Source organism: Austrofundulus limnaeus, unplaced genomic scaffold (assembly GCF_001266775.1).
Source record: "Austrofundulus limnaeus strain Quisiro unplaced genomic scaffold, Austrofundulus_limnaeus-1.0 Scaffold464, whole genome shotgun sequence".
In the NCBI taxonomy this organism is placed as follows: Eukaryota; Metazoa; Chordata; class Actinopteri; order Cyprinodontiformes; family Rivulidae; genus Austrofundulus; species Austrofundulus limnaeus.
The window spans coordinates 119,458-130,281 of record NW_013952866.1 but is presented as its reverse complement, the minus strand read 5'-3'; positions in this window follow the sequence as shown (position 1 = coordinate 130,281).

The following is a 10,824-nucleotide window of genomic DNA, read 5'->3' as shown; positions in this document are numbered from 1 at the left end:
GGTAAAACTTCTCTCATAGCTTTGTTATGAGAAGTATGTAGAAGGCTTATTTTAACATAAGTCCTGCTCCTACATAAGCAAATGATGAAACAATGGTAAAAAAGTGTTGGCATGCATTTTCAAGAAATCCATATTTATCTTATATTTGTCAAATACATGTGAGCCATTTAGAGATTGGAGTGTATTCAAAACATCACTCTTTTAACTCTTAACCATAACATTAATATGGGAGCTTAATCTAAAGCTAATTTGTTTGTTAAATTCATTGAAACTAACAATAACGTTTTTGATGACTTTTTCTGAAGCTAACATGTTTTTTCTCTTTCTTGTATATTCGCTGCACCAATGTTGTTTGGGGTGTGGTTCTTCTGTTTGCCGACGCCATCTTGTGTGGTGAGCTGCCATTTTGTGGAAAGACCTCAGCACAGTGCTTCTCCAAAACAATTTGATCTTTTTGTTTGGTGAGTGAATTATCCCTTATACTTGGTATGTGTTTAAGTATAACTTTGTCTCCTGTTAGGCACAGTGGTGTTTGCTGCTTCATGCTGCACCATTTTTGTTGTTTTGGTAGTGTCGTGGCAAGTGGTTAGTGTTTGCTCACAGCATTCTCGGGAGCATTCCAGAGGATTTTTCGTTAAAGGAAGTCTTCATGGTTTTATGCTTAATCTGCCCACCACAGACCTACGTGAAGAGTGAGGTGAAGTTATTTAGGGGAAGTATTGTTAGGCAGTTTTCAGATAGAGGAGACAAGTTATGCTAGAACCAAGTTGGATGACTCATTTTGTTAAACAAATTCACTCGTTTCTACAATAAAATCTAAAAATAAAAGCTGTTTAAAATGGAGTTTGATTTAGATGACTTTGTAGCAAGTCCAAGTGTGGAAAAACCGTTTGAGTGTAGAAAAAATTATTTAATAGCTATTGCCACACATTTTGAAATTTCAATATCAAAGCAAGATAAAAAGGAGATCATTAAAATAGTTTTTTCTTCTTTGGTAGAACAGAATATTATTTCTCCTGCTGAAACAGTTTTTGAGAGTAAAGTAATGTCTGATGTCACAGAAGTGCGTAAACTTGAATTACAGTTAGAAATGCGCCGTCTAGAGTTGCAACACGAATGAGAGAAAGAGGAGCGTGAAATGCAACTCAAAGAAGCAGAATTGAAAGCAGACAAAGAGTTACAGCTTAAAAAAGCTGAGTTACAACATGAACAGGAGAAATTAAAGTTTGAAATTCGTAAGTTGAAGTTGGACAGAACTGATAAAAGTGTTCCAACACAAGCTTCTGTTCAGAGTGACGGTTCAACTAATCAGGTGTTTGATGTAAACAAATGCATTTGTCTAATCCCGCCTTTCACTGAATTAGACGTTGACAAATACTTTGTGTTGTTTGAAAGAGTGGCAACCACTTTGGGTTGGCCTAGAGATGTCTGGACTCTTTAGTTGCAATGTGTGTTTACTGGTAAAGCTCAGGAAGCATATGCATCTTTATCAACTACTGACAGCTTAGATTATGATAAAGTTAAAAAAAAAGCAGTAGAGAAAGCATATGAACTTGTCCCTGAGGCTTACAGACAAAAGTTTTGTGGTTTAAGAAAATCGGAAACTCAAAGTTATGCTGAGTTTGGCCACAGCATTTCAACTTCATTTGATCGTTGGTGTACATAACAGACTATAACTACTTTTGAAGAACTTCGTCAGTCTTGTTGGAGCAGTTTAAGAACTGTTTGCCAGAACTCATAAGGACTATTTTGGTAAACAAGAGCAAAAACCTGTTAATCAAAATATACACAAAGACAAGTGGGCATTTAATGGTGAAAAGCGTTCTGAGCAATGACATTTTCAGAAAAGTTTTGGGTTCCGCAGTGAGAAGTTTTGCACTTACTGCAATAAAAACGGTCACTTTAAGTCAGACTGTTTTTTTGCTGCATAAACAAACGAAATCTACAGGTCACAAGCCAAAGGCGGTTGGTTTGGCGGCTCCTGTCGAGAAGGTGCTCAGGGAGAATAGAGTAGTTGAATCTTGTGACGTCAGTGTTTCATACTTGCCATTCATTTGTGAAGGTTTTATTTCTTTGCAGGGTGGTAAGGATGAGGTTCGAGTTAAAATACTGAGAGACACTGGTGCGTTTGACTCATTTATTCAAGCTGTTTTGCAGTGGACAAATGAATCGGACACAGGTACATGCGTTCCAATAAGAGGAATGGGTTTAAATGTGTTGTCAGTTCCATTACATAAAGTCCAGTTGGAATGCAAACTTTTTGTTGGTGAAGCATTACTGGCTGTGCGTCCAGCATTTCCTATGGAGGGGATTTCAATCATCCCAGGTAATGGTTTGGTCGGTGATCGCATGTGATCAGACGTTACTCAAAACACACACTCTGATCAGAAAGAAACTAAAATAGAACCACAAATAGTTTATCAAACTGATGAAAATAAAAAAGAGTTTCCTGACGTGTTTGTCGCTTGTGTGGTGACATGCTCTATGACCAAAGAAAAAGAAACCGAACAAATGAAGGACAGGTCATTGAAAGTGCCTTTGCCATTATCTAACTTTCCTATGTCTGTCTCCCGCAGTGAAATGGCAGCTGAACAACGAGCAGATGCTTCTTTGCAAAGTCTGTTTGGTGACATTCGTCCATACTCTGAGTTGGTCGATGTTGTTCATAGTTTGTTCATTCAGGAAGGTTTGTTGGTAAGAAAATGGGTACCACATTTGGAAATGTTGGGTAATCCTATTTTTCAGATCGTTGTACCGAGTAAATACAGAAGGGCGCATGATGAATCTGGTCACTCTGGAGTGAGAAAAACATACGACAGAGTATTAAGAAATTTATTCTGGCCTCGTCTTAAAAGAGATGTATCTGGTTAACATTAAAACATGTCATGTGTGTCAGTTGACATCCAAACCTAATCAAACATTGAAACCAGTTCCTTTGGCTCCGATTGAAGCAAAGTCAGAACCATTTGACCATCTGGTGGTAGATTGTGTTGGGCCTTTGCCTAAATCTAAGTCAGGCTCAGCTTACTTGCTTACAGTGATGTGTCATACTACGCGTTATCCAGCAGCATATCCATTATGTACAATCACGGCGAAATCAGTTGTCAGAGCATTGACACAGTTTTTCTCAGTTTTTGGTATTCCTAAAGTTGTACAATCAGACCAAGGTACAAATTTTATATCCAACCTATTTAGGCAAGCACTAAAACATTTGCGAGTATGGCATGTTAAAGCTTCAGCTTATCATCCAGAAAGTCAGGGAGTGTTGGAAAGGTTCCACCAGTCACTCAAATCCCTACTGCGTGCTTATTGTTCAGAAATGGGTCGTGACTGGGAAGAATGTTTACCATGGTTGATGTTGGCTGCTAGAGAAGTCATACAAGAAAGCTCAGGGTTTAGCCCTAATGATATTGTTTTTGCACATAAGGTGAAAGGACCTTTAGCTGCACTGACAAGTGAGTGGTTGCAGTCTGATCCTCCAGCTAACCTGGTGGATTATGTAAACGGTTTTCGTAAACATCTGTACACAGCCAGAGAGTTGGTAAAAAAGAAGTTATCGACATCACAGTCTAAAATGAAGGTTTTTGACAGAAAATCTGAGGACAGATCATTTTTGCCTGGAGATCAAGTCTTAGTTTTGAGCACGGTCATTACATCTCCATTTCAAGCTAAGTTCACTGGTCCTTACACCATTCTTGAAAAGCTAACTGAACAAAACTACCTAATTTCGATGCCAGATCAAAGGAAAAAACAAGTATGTCATGTTAATTTATTGAAAAAATATTTTCAACGTGGTCCAGAATTTCAGGATTCTGTGAATGACTTGTTAAGTACGGTTTGTGCTTCAGTGCAAGCTAATGTGGTTAACGGTTGTGATAATGGTGACTCAAATTCTAAACATGAAGAAGAGGTGACTTCAATGGACAATGTGTTATTGTGTGGTAACCTTGAAAACTCTGAAACACTGCTAAAACTAGATGAGTTGTTACAACACTTATCTAAGGATCGTGCAATTGAGTTCATTGATTAATGAATATTTGTGTTTGTTTTCAGACACCCTGGGTCAGACGAATCTTGTTGAACATGACATTGAGTTGGAGCAAGCAAAGCCTATAAGACAAAGGTTTTACAGAGTTAACCATGAGAAAAAGAGAAGTTTGGATGCAGATGTTTCTTATCTGTTGAAAACTGGTATGGCCAAACCAAGTCGTTCGGATTGGTCCTCCCCATGTATCTTGGTATCAAAATCAGATACCTTGCGTTTTTGCACAGATTACAGAAAACTAAACTCAGTCACAAAACCAGTTTCCCCCCTACCTCGAATGGATGATTGCGTGGATCAGGTCAGCTCAGCTACATTTGTGAGCAAATTTGATTTGTTAAAGGGATATTGGCAGGTACCTCTGACTAAGCGCGCATCTGAGGTGTCTTCTTTTATAACACCATCTGGTTTATTTTCTTATACAGTGATGCCATTCGGTTTGAAGAACGTGCCTGCAACCTTACAAAGGCTGATGAACTTGGTGGTTGGTGACATGACTGGCTGTGCGGTGTATCTTGACGATGTTGTGGTCTACTCAGACACATGGGAGCAACATCTCCAGCGCATCAGGGAGCTGTTAGAGAGGTTGGCATCAGCGAAACTCACAATAAACCTAAGTGCGATTTCGTTAAGGCTACAGTTACTTACCTGGGCCATGTGGTCGGACAGGGTAACATATGTCCAGTTGCGGCCAAAGTGGAAGCTATTCAAAAGTTCCCTATCCCCCAGACGAAGAAAGAGCTTTTGCGCTTCCTTGGTCTGGTAGGATATTACAGAGGCTTATGAAGAAACTTCTCCATCATTGTGGCTCCACTTACAAATCTGCTTCGCAAACAGGTCAAATACGAATGGTCTCAGATGTGCCAAAAAGCCTTCGACAAAGTCAAAAGTTTCCTGTGCGCGTCCCCAGTTTTGGCAGCACCGTGTCTCACCAAGCCTTTTTCACTGTATGTTGATGCCAGTCATGTGGGTGCAGGTGCCATGCTGACACAAACAGATGAGCTGGGAATTGGCAGACCAGCCTCATATTTTTCTAAAAAGTTCAATAAACATCAACTGAATTATTCGGTTGTAGAAAATGAAACACTGGCCTTGATTCTTGCTCTCACTCATTTTGACGTTTACTTAAGTGGTGGTAATAAAGTGGTGGTTTACACAGACCACAACCAACTTACTTTTTTGGCTTCATCAAAATGTCCCAACCAGCGATTTATATATATANTAAGTAATCAGTAAAGTAACCACATTACTTTCTCTGAAAACTAATCAGTAATCAGTAACTAATTACTATTTCCAAGTAACTTGACCACCACTGATTGCCACACATTTTGAAATTTCAGTATCAAATCAAGATAAAAAGGAGATCATTAAAAATAAAGTTTTTTCTTCTTTTGTAGAACAGAACATTGTTTCTCCTGCTGAAACAGTTTTTGAGAGTAAAGTAATGTCTGATGTCACAGAAGTGCGTAAACTTGAGTTACAGTTAGAAATGCGTCGTCTAGAGTTGCAACACGAACGAGAAAAAGAGGAGCGCGAAATGCAACTCAAAGAAGCAGAATTGAAAGCAGACAAAGAGTTACAGCTTAAAAAAGCTGAGTTACAACATGAACAGGAGAAATTAAAGTTTGAAATTCGTAAGTTGGAGTTGGACAGAACTAATAAAAGTGTTCCAACACAAGCTTCTGTTCAGAGTGACGGTTCAACTAATCTGGTGTTTGATGTAAACAAATGCATTCGTCTAATCCCGCCTTTCACTGAACTAGATGTTGACAAATACTTTGTGTTGTTTGAAAGAGTGGCAACCACTTTGGGTTGGCCTAGAGATGTCTGGACTCTTTTGTTGCAATATGTGTTTACTGGTAAAGCTCAGGAAGCATATGCATCTTTATCAACTACTGACAGCTTCGATTATGAAAAAGTTAAAAAAGCAGTAGAGAAAGCATATGAACTTGTCCCTGAGGCTGACAGACAAAAGTTTCGTGGTTTAAGAAAATCGGAAACTCAAAGTTATACTGAGTTTGGCCACAGCATTTCAACTTCATTTGATCGTTGGTGTACATCACAGACTGTAACTACTTTTGAAGAACTTCATCAGTTAGTCTTGTTGGGGCAGTTTAAGAACTGTTTGCCAGATAAAATTACAACTTATCTTAATGAGCAAAAAGTAACAAAGTTGTCTGGTGCAGGTGTGTTGGCAGATAATTTTGTGTTAACTCATAAGGACTATTTTGGTAAACAAGAGCAAAAACCTGTTAATCAAAATGTACCAAAGACAAGTGGGCATTTAATGGTGAAAAGAGTTCTGAGCAAATTCATTTTCAGAAAAGTTTTGGGTTCCGCAGTGAGAAGTTTTGCACTTACTGTAATAAACATGGTCACTTTAAGTCAGACTGTTTTTTGCTGCATAAACAAAATAAATCTACAGGTCACAAGCCAAAGGCAGTTGGTTTGGCGGCTCCTGTCGAGAAGGTGTTCATGGAGAATAGAGTAGTTGAATCTTGTGACGTCAGTGTTTCATACTTGCCATTCATTCGTGAAGGTTTTGTTTCTTTGCAGGGTGGTAAGGATAAGGTTCGAGTTAAAATACTGAGKGACACTGGTGTGTTTGACTCGTTTATTCAAGCTGATGTTTTGCAGTGGACAAACMAATCTGGCACAGGTACATGCGTTCCAATAAGAGGAATGGGTTTAAATGTGTCGTCAGTTCCATTACATAAAGTCCAGTTGGAAAGTGAACTTTTTGTTGGTGAAGCATTACTAGCTGTACGTCCAGCGTTGCATATGGAAGGGATTTCAATCATCCTAGGTAATGGTTTGGTCGGTGATTGCATGTGGTCAGACGTTACTCAAAACACACACTCTGATCAGAAAGAAACTAAAATAGAACCACAAATAGTTTATCAAACTGATGAAAATAAAAACGTTTCCTGACGTGTTTGTCGCTTGTGTGGTGACACGCTCTATGACCAAAGAAATAGAACAAATGAAGGACAGGTCATTGAAAGTGCCTTTGCCATTATCCAACGTTCCTGTCTATCTTCTGCAGTGAACTGGCAGCCGAACAACGAGCAGATGCTTCTTTGCAAAGTCTGTTTGGTGACATTCGTCCATCCTCTGGTTGGTCAATGTTGTACATGGTTTGTTTATTCAGGAAGATTTGTTTGTAAGAAAATGGGTACCACATTTGGAAATGTTGGGTAATCCTATTTTTTAGATCGTTGTACCGAGTAAATACAAAACGGCCATATTAAAAACTGCGCATGATAAATCTGGTCACTCTGGAGTGAGAAAAACATATGACAGAGTATTAAGAAATTTCTTCTGGCCTCGTCTTATATAAACAAAGAGATGTATCTGGTTACATTAAAACATGTCATGTTTGTCAGTTGACATCCAAACCTAATCAAACATTGAAGCCAGTTCCTTTGGCTCCGATCGAAACAAAATCAGAACCATTTGACCATTTGGTGGTAGATTGTGTTGGGCCTTTGCCTAAATCTAAGTCAGGCTCAGCTTACTTGCTTACAGTGATGCGTCAGACTACGCGTTATCCAGCAGCGTATCCATTATGTACAATCACGGCAAAATCAGTTGTCAGAGTGTTGACACAGTTTTTCTCAGTTTTTGGTATTCCTAAAGTTGTACAATCAGACCAAGGTACAAATTTTACGTCCAACCTATTCAAGCAAGCACTAAAACAGTTGCGAGTATGGCATGTTAAAGCTTCAGCTTATCATCCAGAAAGTCAGGGAGTGTTGGAAAGATTCCACCAGTCACTCAAATCCCTACTGCGTGCTTATTGTTCAGAAATGGGTCGTGACTGGGAAGGTTTACCATGGTTGACGTTGGCTGCTAGAGAAGTCGTCATAAAAGAAAGCACAGGGTTTAGCCCTAATGATTTAGTTTTTACACATAAGGTGAAAGGACCTTTAGCTGCAATGACAAGTGAGTGGTTGCAGTCTGATCCTCCAGCTAACCTGGTGGATTATGTAAACGGTTTTCGTAAACGTCTGTACACAYCCAGAGAGTTGGTAAAGAAGAAGTTATTGACATCACAGTCTAAAATGAAGTTTCTGTTTGACAGAAAATCTGAGGACAGATCATTTCTGCCTGGAGATGAAGTCTTAGTTTTGAGCACGGTCATTACGTCTCCATTTCAAGCTAAGTTCACTGGTCCTTACACCATTCTTGAAAAGCTAACTGAACAAAACTACCTAATTTCGATGCCAGATCGAAGGAAAAACCAACAAGTATGTCGTGTTAATTTATTGAAAAAATATTTTCAACATGGTCCAGAATTTCAGGATTCTGTAAATGACTTAAGGACGGTTTGTGCTTCAGTGCAAGTTAATGTGGTTGACGGTTGTGATAATGGTGACTCCAACTCTAAACATGAAGAAGAAGTGACTTCAAGGAACAATGGGCCTCATGCAAGAACCGTTCGTACGCACAGATTTGTTCTTAAATTGTGCGTACGAGTGATTTAGGAGAATTTGTGGCATTCACCAATGTTTTRGTATTCTAAGATTTTTTTCAGATACGAACAAAATTTACGAGTGGTCCAGACCTGTCGTATATTTTACCAGCAGTCAGTCTGCTGTTATCCAGACGGGTTTTCTTCATTAATAACTTTATATTTCATTAGTTTGAAGAAATTTTGAGTTGAAAATAAATCACACTCCATAATTATGTTGACAATAGGCTACTCTGCTTGAATTAGAGTTATAATTTTAAATGTAATAATTTAGACTAACAATATAAATTGTCCGTCCGGCCAGCTCATCCGCTATCAGGTGCAGCGGGGGGGCAGCAGGAGAAAGACCCCGCGCGCTCCGCAGCGACACCTTCCAGCTCGTCCTGGGGGACTCCGAGACGTTCCCAGACCAGAGGGGACATATGATCAAGTCCTGGATTTTCTCACACAGTTGTTTATACTTTTAGCAGCTCTTTTTATCCCACAGCTGAGCTGCTAAAAATGACAGATTTTCTTTTCTGGATCTCTGACAGACGGACTTCAATCTCTGAACTCGTAAAGTTTCTGCGGCAGGAAACATAGCCTTATAGGGTGTATTTGGGGTGGTAATTATGCTAATCTCCTCTCGCGTGCACGAGCAGCTGGATAGAACAGGTGTAATTTATGCAGCTCATTTACYCACTTTTCCTGAAGATAGAAGWGTTTGTTGAATCTGACGTGACATGTTCGTACGAACCCTTTGTACGAACAAAAGTAAGAGAAATTTAGGAGAAGAATACGAACATGTTCTTGCATGAGGCCCAATGTGTTATTGTGTGGTAACCTTAAAAACTCTGAAACACTGCTAAAACTAGATGAGTTGTTACAACACTTATCTAAGGATCATGCTGACCAATTGAGTTCATTGATTAATGAATATTTGTGTTTGTTTTCAGACACCCCGGGTCAGACGAATCTTATTGAACATGACATTGAGATGGAGCAAGCAAAGCCTATAAGACAAAGGTTTTACAGAGTTAACCATGAGAAAAAGAAAAGTTTGGATGCAGAGGTTTCMTATCTGTTGAAAACTGGTATGGCCAAACCAAGTCGTTCGGATTGGTCATCCCCATGTATCTTGGTGCCAAAATAAGATAACACRTTGCTTTTTTGTACAGATTWCAGAAAACTAAAKTCYGTCACAAAAACAGATAGTTTCCCCCTACCTCGAATGGATGATTGCGTGGATCAGGTCGGCTCAGCTACATTTGTTAGCAAATTTGATTTGTTAAAGSGATATTGGCAGGTACCTCTGACRAAGCGCGCATCTGAGGAGTCTTCTTTTATAACACCATCTGGTTTATTTTCTTATACAGTGATGCCAWTCGGATTGAAGAACYCGCCTGCAACCTTCCAAAGGCTGATGAACTTGGTGGCTGGTGACATGCCTGGCTGTGCGGTGTATCTTGATGATGTTGTGGTCTATTCAGACACATGGGAGCAACATCTTTAGCGCATCAGGGAGTTGTTCYAGAGGTTGGCAACAGCGAGACTCAAAATAAACCTGTCTAAGTGCAGTTTTGGTAAGGCTACAGTTACTTACCTGGGCCATGTGGTCGGACAGGGTAACATCTGTCCAGTTGCGGCCAAAGTGGAAGCTATTCAAAAGTTCCCTATCCCCCAGACGAAGAAAGAGCTTGTGCGTGTCCTTGGTCTGGTAGGATATTACAGAGGCTTCTGTAGGAACTTCTCCATCATTGTGGCTCCACTAACAAACCTGCTTCGCAAACAGGTCAAATAAGAGTGGTCTCAGATGTGCCAAAAAGCCTTCGACAAAGTCAAAASTCTCCTGTGCACGTCCCCAGTTTTGGCAGCACCGTGTCTCACCAAGCCTTTTTCACTGTATGTTGATGCCAGTCATGTGGGTGCAGGTGCCATGCTAACACAAACAGATGAACTGAGGATTGGCAGACCAGTCTCATATTTTTCTAAAAAGTTCAATAAACATCAACTGAATTATTCGGTTGTAGAAAAAGAAACGCTGGCCTTGATTCTTGCTCTCACTCATTTTGACGTTTACTTAAGTGGTGGTAATAAAGTGGTGGTTTACACAGACCACAACCCACTTACTTTTTTGGCTTTGTTAAAATGTCCCAACCAGTGACTCATACGCTGGTCATTGTTCTTACAATCCTATAACCTGGACATTCAGTTTATTAAAGGCAAGGACAAAATTGTGGTTGATGCATTGTCACGCGCACCAGTCTTGTAAATAAGGTTTAAAAAAACTGGGATTTTGGTTTTACCATTCACTTGTGTTGTTTTTGTT